Source organism: Bos javanicus, chromosome 23 (genome assembly GCF_032452875.1).
Source record: "Bos javanicus breed banteng chromosome 23, ARS-OSU_banteng_1.0, whole genome shotgun sequence".
Taxonomy (NCBI): domain Eukaryota; kingdom Metazoa; phylum Chordata; class Mammalia; order Artiodactyla; family Bovidae; genus Bos; species Bos javanicus.
This window is the reverse complement of record NC_083890.1, coordinates 24534604-24550390: the sequence shown is the minus strand read 5'-3', so window position 1 is coordinate 24550390 and position 15787 is coordinate 24534604. Positions and strand designations below refer to the sequence as shown.

Here is a 15787-nt window from a genome sequence, read left to right as displayed (position 1 = left end):
AAAGGAGGGGATTGTAAAAATAATGTTGTCCACCATCAATTCTACAAGGATTAAGTCATCAGCCACTTTGGTCACTGATCTATGCAGTACACCTCAAAAGGAATTCAGGGCAAAGATCAGGATTAGGCATTTTGTGCTACAGAAAAACAGAAATTGACCCTCAGGTGGTTAAGATATTTTCAGGAGAAAATTTTATGAATCCAGCTTCTAGAATATTCCCATACTTACAGGGCACTAAGACCATCAACTAAGACACCTGTTTCTTGCAGATAGCAATAACTCTACCAAGATGTGTGCTTTGATTGGATGTACCCCCTTCTCCAAAGTCACATCTAGACTGGCCACAACCTTCACCTCTTTGGAACAGTTCTCAGACCTCTCTGAGAGACTGTCTCCCAGGTTATAATCCTCAGGTTGGTTTGAATAAAATGTTCCATTTCTTTCTTAGCTTGACTATGGATTAATTTTTTCATTGACATTTCCATCCTCGGTTGGTTGAACCTGATGATGCAGACTCCATCCCCCACACCAGCCCCCATAGAGAAGGCAGACTGTCTATCACTTTACAATTCACTAAGTAATTTTAGAGCCCTTATTTCCTTTTATGGCATCTGAGTACATAGCAGGATCTAATCCTGAAAGAATCTATCCATAACAAAAAATATAAACACTATTGAGATATCCATATATTTAGCCTTCTCCAAGAAATTGAGGGAAAGGAACATATAGTGAAATTCATATTAACCCTTAGCCTTGTAAGCCATTAGGAGAAAAAAAAACCCCAACAATTCTCGCTAATGTATTGTCCTAAGTAAGAGGGCACATTATGTGAACTTCTGGGGGAGAAAATCTGTTCCTTATACCTTGTCTCCTGCACATACTTCACTGAAACACAGAGAATTCTCACTAAATGTTGAACATTTCATGAAACAGCTATTTCATAGTAACCATAAATTATTTCATTAAAATTAAGGTAAAATTAACTGAATATAATAAAATTCATAAATTTGCAAAAACTGACTGTTGGTATTTATGAAAGAACTGAGAATGCAGTGCCAGGTTCTTCCTCTCTACCACTTAAAAAAAAAAAAAAAAAACAGAACAAAACTCCAATTTAACTGAAACAAACGTTCTCCAGAATCATCCCTTTCAATATATGCCAAAAGAACTAGAGCTATGTTGTTAGAATAATATTTCATTGGATCAGGAAGAAAATTATAGGAGAAGCTTTTAAACAATTTTCCTTCAGCTTTTTACCAAACTGCTACACCTAATACACACTCAAAACTGGACTTTTCATATTTTAAAATACGTGTATGCTCGGTTGCTAAGTCGCGTCAGACTCTTTGCAACCCCATGGACTATAGCCCACCAGGTTCCTCTGACCAAGGGATTTTCCAGGCAAGAATACTGGAGTGGGTTGCCATTTCCTTCTCCAGGGGATCTTTCCGACCCAGGGATTAAACTGGAGTCTCCTGCTTGGCAGGTGGATCCTTTACCTCTGGGAAGCCCAATAGGAATTCAAAATAAAGTAGCTAGCTATGGTTGCTGTTAAGGTCACTCTTAAAACACTCCTGAGAGGACAGGTTCATTTGCAAAGCCCAGCCAAAGGGACTATCATTACTTGGACATTATAAATTTTTACATGGCTTAAAAGGAATTATAATACAAAACGATCAATAAGCACTCTTAATAACGCAAAGAGCTAGACTCTATGGAGCACTGATTATGTAGGGACACTGATCTCAGGGTTCTACACACACAAACCGTACTTCATCTTCATCACAGCCCCATGAGGTACCTGCTCATCACATCTTCATGTTAGGGTAAGAAAATGGAGGCCAAAAGAGATGAGTAATTTGTCCAAGATCACAGTTAAATCAAGATTCAAGCTATGGCTGTATTGAAACTTCAGGTTATACAACCTGAGGGGGGGGAATAGAATTTAGGGAAACAAAGGCAGAAATGGGATATGTTGATTTTTCATGCTATGTGCTATGGAATCCCAAAACTAAAATGGATTTTCAGAAATCATTCTCTTCCCCTTGACTCTATATAGATCTTTTCACATAAAAACTTAGGTATCAGGCAATGATACCTAATTACCAATATTACCTATTGGTAATGCCCAATAGGGTAAGTGACTTTCTGACTACCTTTTTTGCTGGAAAAAACAAGTCTTTTGTTCATTTTGCTTTCGGTAAAAAATACAAGGGGATGGAAACTGCCTGGTACAGAGGACATGGAAGGGGAAAAGAAAGGCTGATTTTCTCCAGCCCTATAAGCTATGAGGTGTTGGTGCACGTTAAGTCACCTCAGTCGTGTCTGACTCTTCGCAACCCTATGGATTGTAGCCCGCATGCTCCTCTGTTCATGGGATTCTCCAAGCAAGAATACTGGAGTGGGTTGCCGTGCCCTCCTCCAGGGGCTCTTTCTGACCCAGGGATGGAACCTGAGTCTCTTTTATCTCCAGCATTGGCAGGCAGGTTCTTTACCACTAGCACCACCTGGGAAGCCCCCAAACCATAAGGTACGACAGAGTATAACACTCTGTGCTCAGTTGCTGCTGTGTCCGACTCTTTGCGACCCCATGGACTGTAGCTCAGCAGGTTCCTCTGTCCATGGGATCTCCCAGGCAAGAATACTGGAGTGGGTTGCCATTTCCTCCTCTAGCACCAGTTCTGCTTTTTTTTTTACACATGCACCAGAGCGCAAACAATCAAATGAAGGCTGTATTTCAAAGCAACTACTTTACAATCCTAAACACATACTCTTTACTGGATGACCCCTGTAGAACTGCTAGCCCTTCAAGAGGACTTTCATTACTTTAATGGACACACTTCCTATAACAACCCCAATTCTCCACCAAAGTTGGCTCCACACAAGCGTTTGGCTGTTTCCCAACTGCGGAAGGTTTGCCATCACAGAGGCAATTCAGTCAACGTGTTGCCAACTCTGAAGGCAACTCCAAAGCAGGGCTCCAAAATTATTCTCGGCAATGACAGCATCACTAGAATTAGTACACAGCTTGCCACGATGAGGGGTGAGAAAGAAAGGGTGAAACACGAATTTATTTGAATGTATAAATACTTAGGTACTTATTCTAACATTTGGATAAAGAATTGGAAGAATCAGCTAGCTATATGTCCAAGTGGATAAATATGCTACCGCAATAATGATAATGCAGATTTTGGTGCAAGGTTCTGACCACCCTCTGATGGAAAAAAAACTTGTCCTGAAATGACACCTGTGAAATTGAATAGATCACTTTACCGTTAACTTGCATACTTATTGATGAGCTTTCCTCTGCATGAAGAAAAAAAAAAAAATGGGCCCAACATATTAAAAAGTGAAAAGAGAAAGTGTTATTTGCTTAGTTGTGTATAGTGTACAACTCTTTGTGAACTCATGGACTGTAGCCTGTCAGGCTCCTCTGTCCATGGGATTTCCCAGGCAAGAATAATGGAGTGGGTAGCTATCCCTTTCTCTAGGGAATCTTCCTCACCCAGGGATCAAACCCAGATCTCCTGCATTGCAGGCAGATTCTTTACCATCTGAGCCAAATACTAGATGCCAAAAGTCTTTGGTTCTCCCAGGAAGCTCGAATCTCAGTGTATACTAGAGGATGGACCTATATCTACAGCAGAAAAGAAAAGGAGTAGAGCCCATTCCCTCCCCCTCCCACTGCCCCTTAAAGCCCAGGAACCTCCTCAGGGAGAAATCTACTTAACAGGATTCCCAAGGCCCTACGTCTTCCTGAATTAGTTGTTATATCAAATAATTAAGGTAATTACCACCCATAATTAACCATATAGAATACATTAATATAAGATGTCAATATTAAAAGAGAGCCAGACACCTAAGACAAACAACAGGGGGGAAAAAACAAGAAGATAAACCAGACAGTGCGCTGGTCATTTGTTTATATTCAGACAGACTCTAGAATGCCATTCCCTGAGGTCCTGAGCAGGCTAGCGCCCCACCAGGTGACCTGGTCAAGGGTGCAGCAACTCAGGGGTGGGTCCAGGCTGTGGACATCCTAAGAGGGCAGTCAAGGGCAGTCCACCTTCCATGCAGGTAACTCCTTTTCACTCCACTAAAGGGAGCCCTCGCCAACAGAAGCAATCCAAAAGTATAATACTCATGTTTACTAGACCGTGGAATGCAATGCATTTGTGGGCGGTTAGTTTGTATGTGTGTACGCTGAAACCTTCCTGATTTTCCTCCAGTTTTTACTCAGAAACAACCTCTCACAAAGTACAAAAGAGGAGGAAGCAAGCAGCACATGTGGATCTAAAAATTACACACACTTTTATTATGAGTTACACACACACACACAGGTAGAGCTTACCTATACAATTTGAAAACTCACTCCAGAGCTATTCTGAGCTATAAGCCCAGACTCTTTTCATCGGATCCCTGGGCAAAATCACTTCTAACCCAGCTCAGAAATATGAGATGCAACCCTAAGCCTGTCCAGTCCACAGGTCTCCCTTTTGTGAGTCTGCCTGAGGGCCACAGATGCTTAGGGCACTGCGGTGCCCACGCAGGTCTGCCAGGTGCGCCCCTCTCCGGTCCCCCTGCCTAATTTGCCAACACTGCTCGCTAGGTGGAGGGTCCCTACCCAACCTCGTCCAGGGTGGCCCTTCCTGCTCCCTTGAGAGGATGTCCTCTTGAGATGGCCATGACCCCACCGAGTGGGCTGCGTCCCCTAGGCCGAGATGTTCCCTGAGTGCCCGCCCTACAGCTCCGCGGGCCACCTCGGACCCCCGCCGCGGCGTTCTAGCTCTCCAATCCCGCATCCTCCAGAACAGAACCCCGGATTCTCCGCACAGCTCCGCTCCCTGCACCCGCCCTCTCGGCGAAACCCCCTCCATCCTTCCCCGGAGAAGTCACTCGCGTCGCCCCACCCTCCCCTGTCCGGGGCTCCCCTCCCTGGGGCTTCTCTCCTGCCCCGCCCGCCTCGGGCTTCCTCTCTCCGCACTCCCTTCCCGGGTTCTGCTCCCCTGCGCCCTACGGAGGGCGCCCCGAGAAGGCCGACTGGGCAGCCCTCATTCCGCACCCCTGGGGACCTCTCCAATCTCAGGATCCTAACCCCGTAGTCCTCCAGGATCGGGTTTCGGGACGCCCCAACTTCGAGTTCCTGACCCTCTGCCTCGCCTTCAGGGCTCCTGGACGCCCCAGCACCGGGGGCATGTTGACTCCCCACCCCCGGGCTCCTCTACCTCGCGATGCTCCTCCGGGGGCCCCCACAGTCGCTATCTTGACATCTCGGTGCTTGCGCCCTGGGGCTCCCCAACAGCCGGGTCCTGACCCGCCTCCCTCCGCGCACCGCGCCGCCAGCCCAGGGACTCACCGGCAGCGGCGGCCGAGCCCGTGCACGCAGCCCAGCCCGCACTCCCGGCCCAAGATCCCGCTCCCAGCTTCCTGCAGGCGGCGGTGACTGCGGCCAGCGCGGGTCGGAGGAGCGGCGGGGAAGAGGGGCCAGCCGGGGGCGGGCTCCGCCCGGCTCCGCCCCTTCCCGGCCCGGGGGCGGGATGCGCAGACCCGCGCACCCACCGCCGCCGCGGGTGTTGCCGGCGAGGAAGTTGACTTACGCCTCTTCCTTCCAGCCGGGGGTCAGGCCCGCAAGGCCCCCTTTCGGCGGCTGAAGGCCTGAGGGGACAGGAGAAAAAGAGACTAGTCAGCCGCTGTCCTGGTCTTTCCGGGGGTGGGGGTTGGGGGGGCACTGCAGAAGTCTTTCCGGAGGGGGAAAAGCAACACAACCTTCTCCTTTTAAGACAGAATCCAATCTACTCTTAAGCACTCAAATCTGCACATTCAGGGTCACTCTGCCCATGAAATCATGTTATGACTTGCCGAGGAGGGAGACTGTCGACACACACTTTCACACCCCTGAGACCCATCCTCGAAGGACTCCCCTATGACACGCTCCGTACAAATACACCTCTTACACTGACAGGCCGTCACCCACTTCTATACCCCCATCTCCTCTAGCAGGTTCCGATAAGCATGACCTACGTCCACAAGGGACGGAGTGGAGGTGGTCAGAAGAGGAATTTCCACGTTTGGTCCTCCCCAGACTTGTCCCCTTCCTGCATTGCTGTCCATGTTTTACCATAAGGAAAATACACCTAAGATATTGGAGCACAGGGGAGCATGGTGGTCCGGTGGTTAAGACTCCTTGCTCCTAATGCAGGGGGGCGGGATACATCCTTGGTCAGGAAACTAGATCCCACATGCCACAACTAAGACCTGGTGCAGTCAAAAAAAAAAAAAAAGAAGAAAGAAAGAAAATAGGAGCAATTAACAAATCAAACTGGCTTTGCTGTTAAAAAATCAGTCATTATCATTATCTGGACAAAAAAAATAGAGACTCATCAGATCCTGGGAAGATGACCTGCACTAGTGTTACTTTAAGAGATTCCTTTAATTCACTTCATGACTCTGTTGAGACAGGCAGGTCCGACTCCTGTCTGTTGAAACCTGGCACTTTTCCATTATATACCCTATGAAACCACCTAGATGTGGAATCTAAAAAAAATACAAAGTATTTGCAAAACAGAAACAGACTCACAGGCATAGAAAACAGACTTGTTCTGGATAGGTGTATGGGATTAAGGGATTCAAACTACTATGTGTAAAAATAGATAAGTAATAAAGATATGCTGTATAGCACAGGAAATTATAGCCATTATCTTACAATAACTTATAATGGAATAAATTCTGCAAAGATACTTAATCACTATGCTGTATGCCTGAAACAAATGTAATATTGTAAATCAACTGTACTTCAATTTAAAGAATTGAGATCAAACTAAAAAGAAATAATAAAACTTGCTTTCCTAAATATACATAACATTAAATTTAAAACATTTTAATTGTGGTAAAATATGCATAATATCCCTGGAGGAGGGACTGGCAACCCACTCCAGTATTCTTGCCTGGAGAATTCCAAAGGCAGAGGAACCTAGAGGGCTACAGTCCATAGGGTTGCAGAGTCAGACAGGACTGAATCAGTGTAACACCTCATGCATAATATAAAATTGACCACCTTAATCATTTTCTAAAATGTACAGTTCATTACTGTTAAATACTTTCATATCTTTCATGCTTTTTAAAACTACTTGGGGGACTTCTCTGGTGGTCCAGTGGTTAAGAATCCACCTTGCAATGCGGGGGCCATGGGTTCAATACTTGGTTGGGGAAATAAGAATCCGTATGCCATGGAGCAACTAAGCCCACCAGCCACAGCTACTGAAGGCCCTGTACTCTGGAGTCTGCATACTCTGGAGGCCGAGCACCACAACTGGAGTCCATGCACTACAAGGAAAATCCCACACAGCCAGATAAATAAAATACATAAATACTAAAAAGCTACTTGTATCTCATACTGGCTCCTTTCATTTCCTACTCTGAAATGCTGTCTCACTTCAGTTTGGGCAGTTACAAGTGACACTTTTGTAACTCTGGAAAAAAGAATGACCTTCTTATTTTTGAATCATTGTAAGAGGCTCTTGGATCTTTCATAAAAGGGTTGACATAAAATTCATATTTTAAGCCAAGAAAAACTTTAAGCATAAAACTTTTTCTCTGCCCTTTGGCCTCCTCCCTGCCCTCTACCATTCTTTGTGCAATGGCATTCTGCATTAGCCAGGCTGCCCAGTGGCAGAAATACCTGCTCAAACATAAACATCAATTGTTCTTTGGATGCCAACCACATAAGTCCTCAGAAGATAACATTCCTTTATCCGTCCTTCAGGGGTCACCATGATCTACCACTCACCTCGTACCTGCAGACATCTTTGGTGAACTTTGAGTATGATAACAACATATCATTTCCCTTAAAGATAGTGATGGATGCAAAACAGACTGGTTAGCAATCTGGGGAGATACCGGGCCACGCCTACTGGAAGCTCTTCACTTAAATACTTATCTATGACCTTATCAATACTACTAACTATATTACTTGTATTCTGCCTATTGGGGAGCCTGGCAGGCTACAGTCCATGTGGTCACAAAGAGTTGGACACGACTGAGCGACTTAGCACAGCACACTGTACAAGATGATTGTTTCTTGCATTACTAGATGTGTAATGATGATTAGCTGACATGAAACAACTGATCACAGATACAGTTTTATAAGATCAATGATTATAATAATGTAACTCTAGATGTAGGGAGGGGCTTCCCATGGGGCACTTATTGTAAAGAACAGGAGACATAAGAGATGTGTGTTCCATCCCTGGGTTAGGAGGATCCCCTGAAGAAGGGCATGGCAACCCACTCCAGTATTCTTGCCTAGAGAATCCCATGGAGAGAGGAGCCTAGTGGGTTATAGTCCATAAGGTCACACAGAGTTGGACACGAGTGAAGTGACTTCATTCTTTGTGACCCCGTAGACTCTGTAGCCCACCAGGCTACTCTGTCCATGAGATTCTCCAGGCAAGAATACTGGAGTGAGTTGCCATTCCCTTCTCCAGGGGATCTTTTTGACCTAGGGATTGAACTCATGTTTCTTATGTCTGTTGCATTGTTAGATGGGTTCTTTACCACTAGTGCCACCCAGCAAGGCCCAATCTCTCTTCTAGATAAATATTAATAGTTCCTGACTGAAGAGTTACCAATGGCAAACTGAAAAAAGTGATAAAGTGACCACGCCAGAAAACGTCATATTATTAATAAAATGATATGAATTGCTAAATCCCAGCAATATTTGATGTGTACACATGTTTATTTTAACATTTGTTCTGAAATGAGACTTGAATGTATGTAATTGGATTGTATATAATTGGATCATGATAATTGAATGGCAAATTAACCCGTGGATATTAAAATATGAAGACTTTTCTCACTCTTCAGCAGAAATTTGTAACTAAGCGGACTTCCCTGGTGGTCCAGTTGCTAAGACTCTGTGCTTCCAATGCAGGGGGCTCAGGTTTGATCCCTGGTCAGGGAACTAGGTCCCACATGCCTCAACTAAAGATTCCTGCATGCCACAACTAAGACCCGGTGCAGCCAAATAAATAAATATTTAAAAAAGAAAGAAAGAAAGTTGTATCTAAGAAGGCTCAGAGTAAATGGCCCAGATGGTTCTCCTCTTCAAAGGTCCTGAAAATTGTGTTTCTTCCATTCACTTTGCTCCTAATTCTTAATCATTTTATCCTGGGATGGGAGGCCGGGAGGGGGATGGGAAAGTCAGAACAATTGAACTTCAAAGACTGATGTCAGAAATTTTGAAAAGTAAATGTTTTCCAGTCTATCCAACTCTGATTTAATCCAGACTGGGTTTTAAAGGAAGATTTTGGAGGGAAATTTCTCAGAATTTATGGCTAGAAAAGGAAAGTCATGTGAACTTACCCAGGATGGAAAACTGATGTTGAACCTTTGGACTTTGCCACTCCCTCGTTGGTGTGTTGCTAGGGAAGGTATTAATACACACCCTCTCATAGCTCATTTCAGTCAATCATCTATCATCTAAATTAGGCTGATGAGCAAAGCCATGCAGTATCCTCTGTTGAACAGCTGAGACTCAGAGTCCCGTGCCATGGCAGAGTGTTCAGTCCATAACATTTTAGCCGATTTCTGTCTAGAGGACTTATCCTGGCTCTCAGTTCCTTCAAAAAGGATGAAAGGTGAAAAGGGCAATCTTGGACAAGCAGGATAACAACTGCATTATTCATACTTGATTCTGGCTTGGTTTCAGAGTTTTAATGATTTAATAGAGAAAAAAAAGTCAATACATCAATTGACCAGTTTAATTCAGCTGGTGTTTACTGAATCTCTTTTTACAGCTTAGCGGGAAGCTAGAGGGAAGAAGGGGCCTGTCCAGATGAGACTGGTATGGGGCAGATAATTTGGAATCTTCTCCATATTTATGCCTCTTTGAAAGAGCTCAGGGACCTGGGTTTAAAGGTCAGGGCCAGGTTTAAAGCTTTCAGTTCGGTTGAGGGTGACTTTTGGTCTAATGAGACATAGCATCTTTTTATTTTCTTGAGACATAGCATCTTGAGCTGACTTCTTATTTTGTTACCTCATTTTGTAATTCCCTATCTACTTCCTTAGCACCTCCACTGGACTGTAAGTTTCTAGAGAACAAGGTTTATGGACATGCTGCTGCTGTTGCTGCTGCTAAGTTGCTTCAGTCGTGTCCGACTCTGTGCGACCCTAGAGACGGCAGCCCACTAGGTTCCCCATCCCTGGGATTCTCCAGGCAAGAACACTGGAGTGGGTTGCCATTTCCTTCTCCAATTATGGACATGCTATTAATTGCCAAACTCATGTTACCTAACAAATAGTACAGGCTCAAAAAATACTGCTGAATAAATGAACTAACATGCATGCTATGTCGCTTCAGTCATGTCTGACTCTGGACTCCATGAACTGTAACCCACCAGACTTCTCTGTCCATGGGATTCTCCAGGCAAGAATACTGGAATGGGTTGCATTTCCAGACCCAGGAATGGAATCCATGTCTCTTATGTCTCCTGCATTGGCAGGTGGGTTCTTTACCACTAGAGTCACCTGGGAAGCCATATAACATGGAAGGAAGGAAGTAAAGTCGCTCAGCTGTGTCCGACTCTTTGTGACCCCATGGACTGTAGCCTACCAGGCTCCTCCCATGGGATTTTCCAGGCAAGAGTACTGGAGTGGGTTTCCATTTCCTTCTCCAGAGGATCTTCCCCAACCAGGGATCAAACCCGGGTCTCCCACATTGTAGGCAGATGCTTTACCATCTGAGCATATGTGGAATTCAGTCCATGATCATTTACTCCAGAACCCTTAGAGGATGCTAAATGTAGAAATGAACTAGAAGGGCAAGCACCCCAGGCCTGAAAAAAATGTTCCTATCTAGGAGAGAGGAAGAAAGAAGGACAAAGGATGAACGGAGTTAATTCTGAATCCTTGGTAGGATGTGCTACAGAAAAGAGAGCTCTTTGTTTTAAGTGTTGAATGGAACTGAAGTAAAGTGAGATGTAGGCATGTAGCCTTTGGAAGGAACATCCAGAAGAATTCCAATTAAAGCAAAAATCTCCTCCTTCATCGGCCTCCCGACTAAGTTGAATTTCTCTCATTACCCTTCCCACCAGCCTGGAATCCTTCAGCTCTGAGGACAACAGGGAGGAACCCGAAAGCCACTCAGGTGCAGGACCCAACTTCATCAGGCCTGTCTCTCCTGACAGTGTTTACTCCTGAGAGACTACAAGAATTATGGAGTCTTGCTAATGCCAACCAAAATTTCTAGCAGGAAGTTTACAAGGCAAGTAGTCCATGGGTAAGATATAATGACTGAGGGAGGCCTGACCAAATTAACTAGGGTCCGTGCATGAGACAGGAGACCCAGGTTCGACTCCTGGGTCCGGAAGATCCCATGGAGAAGGAACTGGTAACCCAGTATTCTCTCCTGGAAAATCCCTTGGACAGAGGAGCCTGGCGGCCTACACATCATGGGGTCACAGACAGTTGGACACAACTGAGCGACTAAACAGCAACAAAAACCCTCATAATGATTTTTCTGAATGGTGATTTTGCCAGAAAACTTAATTTTCCTTTTCACAGTTCTCAATATTTTTCAAAAATAGCCTTAATAAAATAAATACACAAATGAATGGCTGTTGCCCATTATTCTGGACCTAAGTATAATTCTCATGGGCTATAATTTATAGTAGATTATTACAGGGTGGAAATATAATAAAGTTAATTATAGCAATTGTAGGGTGCTTTGTGGGCACTGTGCTTCTGAACAACAAACAAGAATCCTTATTCTCTTTTTAAAATAGACGTTACAAGAGGTAACCTGCTCAAGGCAGTCATAAACCGTGTTAGCATCACTCCCTCATCAGTGGAACCACAGGAACAGGCAGCAGGGAGGTCAGTCTCTTCGAGCTCAGATTCCAGGAACCTGAGGTTCTTGCGGGGAACACGAGTGCAATGGGCAATGTGTCCCTTCTCTTCACAGCCACTAACGGGCAGGACTGTCTCTCCTGACCAGCTCCTTTGGATCCCTTCCTCCTGCACTCCCGTTTAATAGTGCATTCAACAGCTCTTGTCCCACCATTAAATCAGGGCTGGAGGACAATGGTGCCAACTGATTCAGTTTTACTGAGATGGAATCCAGTAAACTTTGCAGCGAGATGAGGCTTGGTTGTTTTAAGTCTTTCTCTCCCACCATTCTCCTTCTCTTCTCTTTAGACAAATCCAATTAGCCCAACCCTTCTACATTTCCGAGAAGGGGCCAGCAAATTGTTTAGGTGAGAAGGGAAGCACCTTATCAGGATGCCCTAAGGATACTGAATAAGATTTAGTCTGGGTCAAAGGGATGCATGGCAATTTTTCAATATGCAGCATTCTATTCTTAATTCCTTCAGCTATTCAGAAATGATTTATTGAAAATGACCTAGGCGCTAAGCACTTTGGTAAGACCTGAAGATAAAGAGATGAGCATGACACAGCCGTCACCTCCATCTATCGGTGAGGACACGCTTAAACCACTAATTGCCCTCCAGCATTACAAAGGCTGTAGGAGAGCGCCCTGAATATTATAGAAAAAGCAGAAGACAGACACCTAGCCCCCAGTCACCTAATTTTTTGTGTTAAGAGGGTCAGTAAAAGCTCCAAGGTGAGCCATGAAGTATGAGGTTGAATAAACTGATAAGACGGGAGAGAAGCATTCCAGCCTTAGAGTACAGCAGGTGGGAGAGCACAGAGGCTCAACAGCCCGACTGTGGAGGGAATGGCAATGGCTAGTGTGCAGGCACACATGGGTGCAACCCCTGCTCACATTCCTCAATGGAAGGATGCGATGGTACAGTGATCATTCGTGTGCTGGTACCAAAACACCCAAGTAGTTTTTTATTGTTTGTAGCTATCAGCAAGGGGTTCCAAGTGACGCTAGTGGTAAAGAACCCACTTGCCAATAAGAGACATGGCTTTGATCCCTGGGTTGGGAAGACCTCCTGGAGAACATGGCAACCCACTCCAGTATTCTTGCCTGGAGGATCCCATGGACAGAGAAGCTTGGTGGGTTATCGTCCGTAGGGTCGCAAAGGGTTGGACATGACTGAACTGACTTAGCATGCACGCACAGCTATCAGCACATATGGGATATAAAAGAAAGTAAAAGCAGTTCTTTGTTTTGGGCATGTTCCAACTTGTATAAAACCCTCACAGGATGAGATGTTGGGGGGCAGCTCTTCTTACCCAACCAGTTCCTCTAACTCACATCACAAGACTCCATGTCAGCATGCCCAGAGGCAACATGGTCCACACCCAGAGGAAGCAGGGGCGGGGAGCCATCTCTCCTCTCTGGTACTTTCTGTCTCTTTTCTGCCTCATTTCTTTGGTCCATTTAAGCTCTTTTGTTCCCTCCTCTCTCTGCTTTGCCCAGGGTCCCTCTTCTTCTTGCACAGAAGCTTAGGGAGGCTGTCAGTCCCTCAGTTCCATCTGCTTCTGCTGCTGGACTGAATGAGGGCTTCAGTCAAGTGGGTGGCAGACAGAGGCCATGAATGGGTCAAATTCTGAAAGATCTTCAGAACTTTAATGTGGCCTTAGTTCAGCTACCTGGCAACAAAGCACTGGTGAATTTTTAAATGAAGTCTGTCAATGAGTCTGCCTTGGGAAGCATGCTCAACTTGGTGTTGAGTAGACTATGGAGATGGGGAGAAACTGGAGAAAGAAAACCCATCCTCTGAGCACATGGGAGAAGCCATGGTGGTGAGATTGAAGAGGTAAGCAGGGGTCACTTTATGAAGGACATGTTATGTCCTGGCAAGGAATTTGAACTACACAATGATTCTCCATCCGAGTTAGGAAGAGGACCAACTCCCATCATCAGTCACTGCAGCCCTTCTTCTGGTGGGAGCATATTATAGCCTTCAGGTTTGTTGAACACTATAGGAGACAAAATAGTATAAACAAGGAAATTGCACGAGGAGGTGTTTTGTTTTTGAATGGTCTTTCTAGCAGCAGGGTGGGAGAAGGATTTGAGACTAGCAAGGCTGGTGGCATGAGAAATTGGGACAAGGAGACCAGTTAGGAAGCAACCGAGGTCATGTAGACAGGCTTGAAGGAAGACAAGAGTACTTTGAATGAGGAGCAAACACTGGCTTTGAGAGGTATTTAGGAGGCAAAATCAATAGCATTTGGTGCATAATAACAGGTGGGAGTTGGCTCCCTCTATCCCCCAGGCCACTGTTCTCATCTCACTGTGTCTGAATGATTGATCTATCTTCCATGGTCCTCCACAAGGGCTGGAACCATATGTGTCTCGTTCCCAGCAGCATGTCCAGCACAAGCCTGTGCCTGATATGTGACAGGTCCTTAAAGACGATTTGCTGAATGGATGAACAAATGATTGAATGATATAAAGAATGACTCACACATGGATGCCTTACATGACTGAATGGTCAGTGAACCCATCAGGTGAAGGAGGAAATACAAGAAGGAGAAAGTTAAGGTCCAACATTGCAATTTTATTTTCATTACGTTGGGTTTGAGGTACCTATGGGGAATCTCCAGGAAGGTTTCAGCTGCAGGGGAGTCCTAGGCTGGTGTAACAGATTAGGGAACTGTCAGTGAATAAACGAAATATTCACACCGAAGTATAGAAGGAAAGAAGAGAAAGATACTTTTTCTAAACAGAAGGCTGATTTTTTTTAATGTGTTTTTGCTACAGTTTTTGTTTTGTTGAGATATAATTCACCCATTTGAAGTGAATTTGAAGTATAGTTATGCTTTTTTGTATACTCACAAGGTTGTGCAATAGTCACAACTAACTCCAGAACATTTTTCTCATCCTCAAAAGAAATCCTGTACGTTTTAGGAGTTCCTCCCCATTCCCTCTTCCCTCTAGCCCCGGGCAACCACCAATTCTCTTTCAGTTTCTATGGGTTTTCCTACTGTGGTTATTTCATATAAGTGGAATCATACAATATGTGACTTTGTGTCTGGCTTTTTTCACTCAGCATAATGTTTTCAAGGTTCATCCATATTGTGGCGTGTGTCAGTACCTCATTCCAGAGGCTGGTGTTCAAGCTTGAGCAAAGTTTCTTGCAGTCCCATCCGTGACTTAGAAAAAGCTCTTGGACCTTTTGAATACATCCTTCAACGTCCACTGATCGGTCCCTTCATTAATCCACAGAATTTAGAAATTCTTTACATTGAGAGGAGATATAGAAAGTATTCTCAGCCACACCCTGTCAGTGTCCCTGACTCTCCCGTCCACAGGGAGCTCTTCTACCCCTGACTCACAGCACACGCTATAATCAGTGCCTGGTTCTGTAAATTCTTCCTGTCTCACTCAAATCAGAGTGAAAGCTCCTGGAGGCAGAGGGCAGGGAGTGTTCTGTGCTGTATTTTCCTTTTATTGGTTGCAGCATTTAGCACACAGTTGTGCTGATAAAAAGCAAAATGGCACTTAACTAATCCCTCTAATCGCTAAAAAAAAAGTTTCCAAGAACACTCTGCTTTTAACATGGGCTTTGGCTATTTTTTCATAGACTCTGGACAGACCACTCTTAGATTAAAAGCCCAATTCATGGTTATTTTCCGTCTGCTGGGAACTGGTCCTCTTCTTTCCCCATTCCAGACTAGACTGGTCCAGCTGCACTGGTTGTTTAGGGCTGGTGTCCATTCTCAGTGACTGAAGCCCATCTCACACCAGTTGTTAAGTATTCTCAACACCGTTCCTGCACTACCACCCGCATTGACAGTAAGAGGCCCCCAGCAGCTACTTTTTTTTTTCCAATATGACAAAACCATCCCGGTCACAGGTAGATGGTCAGGAAAA

At 44.9% G+C, this 15787-nt stretch overlaps 1 protein-coding gene across 3 annotated transcripts in view; it reads right to left on the bottom strand.

The window, feature by feature from the left end:
• The window catches only part of PAQR8 (progestin and adipoQ receptor family member 8), a 48790-nt gene extending 43282 nt beyond the window's left edge, over window positions 1-5508 (bottom strand). For all 3 annotated transcript variants that reach the window (XM_061398417.1, XM_061398418.1, XM_061398416.1), the window contains exon 1: window positions 5357-5508. The gene's annotated coding sequence lies outside the window, so the exon portion shown is untranslated. The remainder of the gene's footprint in view (window positions 1-5356) is intronic.
• Window positions 5509-15787: the final 10279 nt, after the last annotated feature.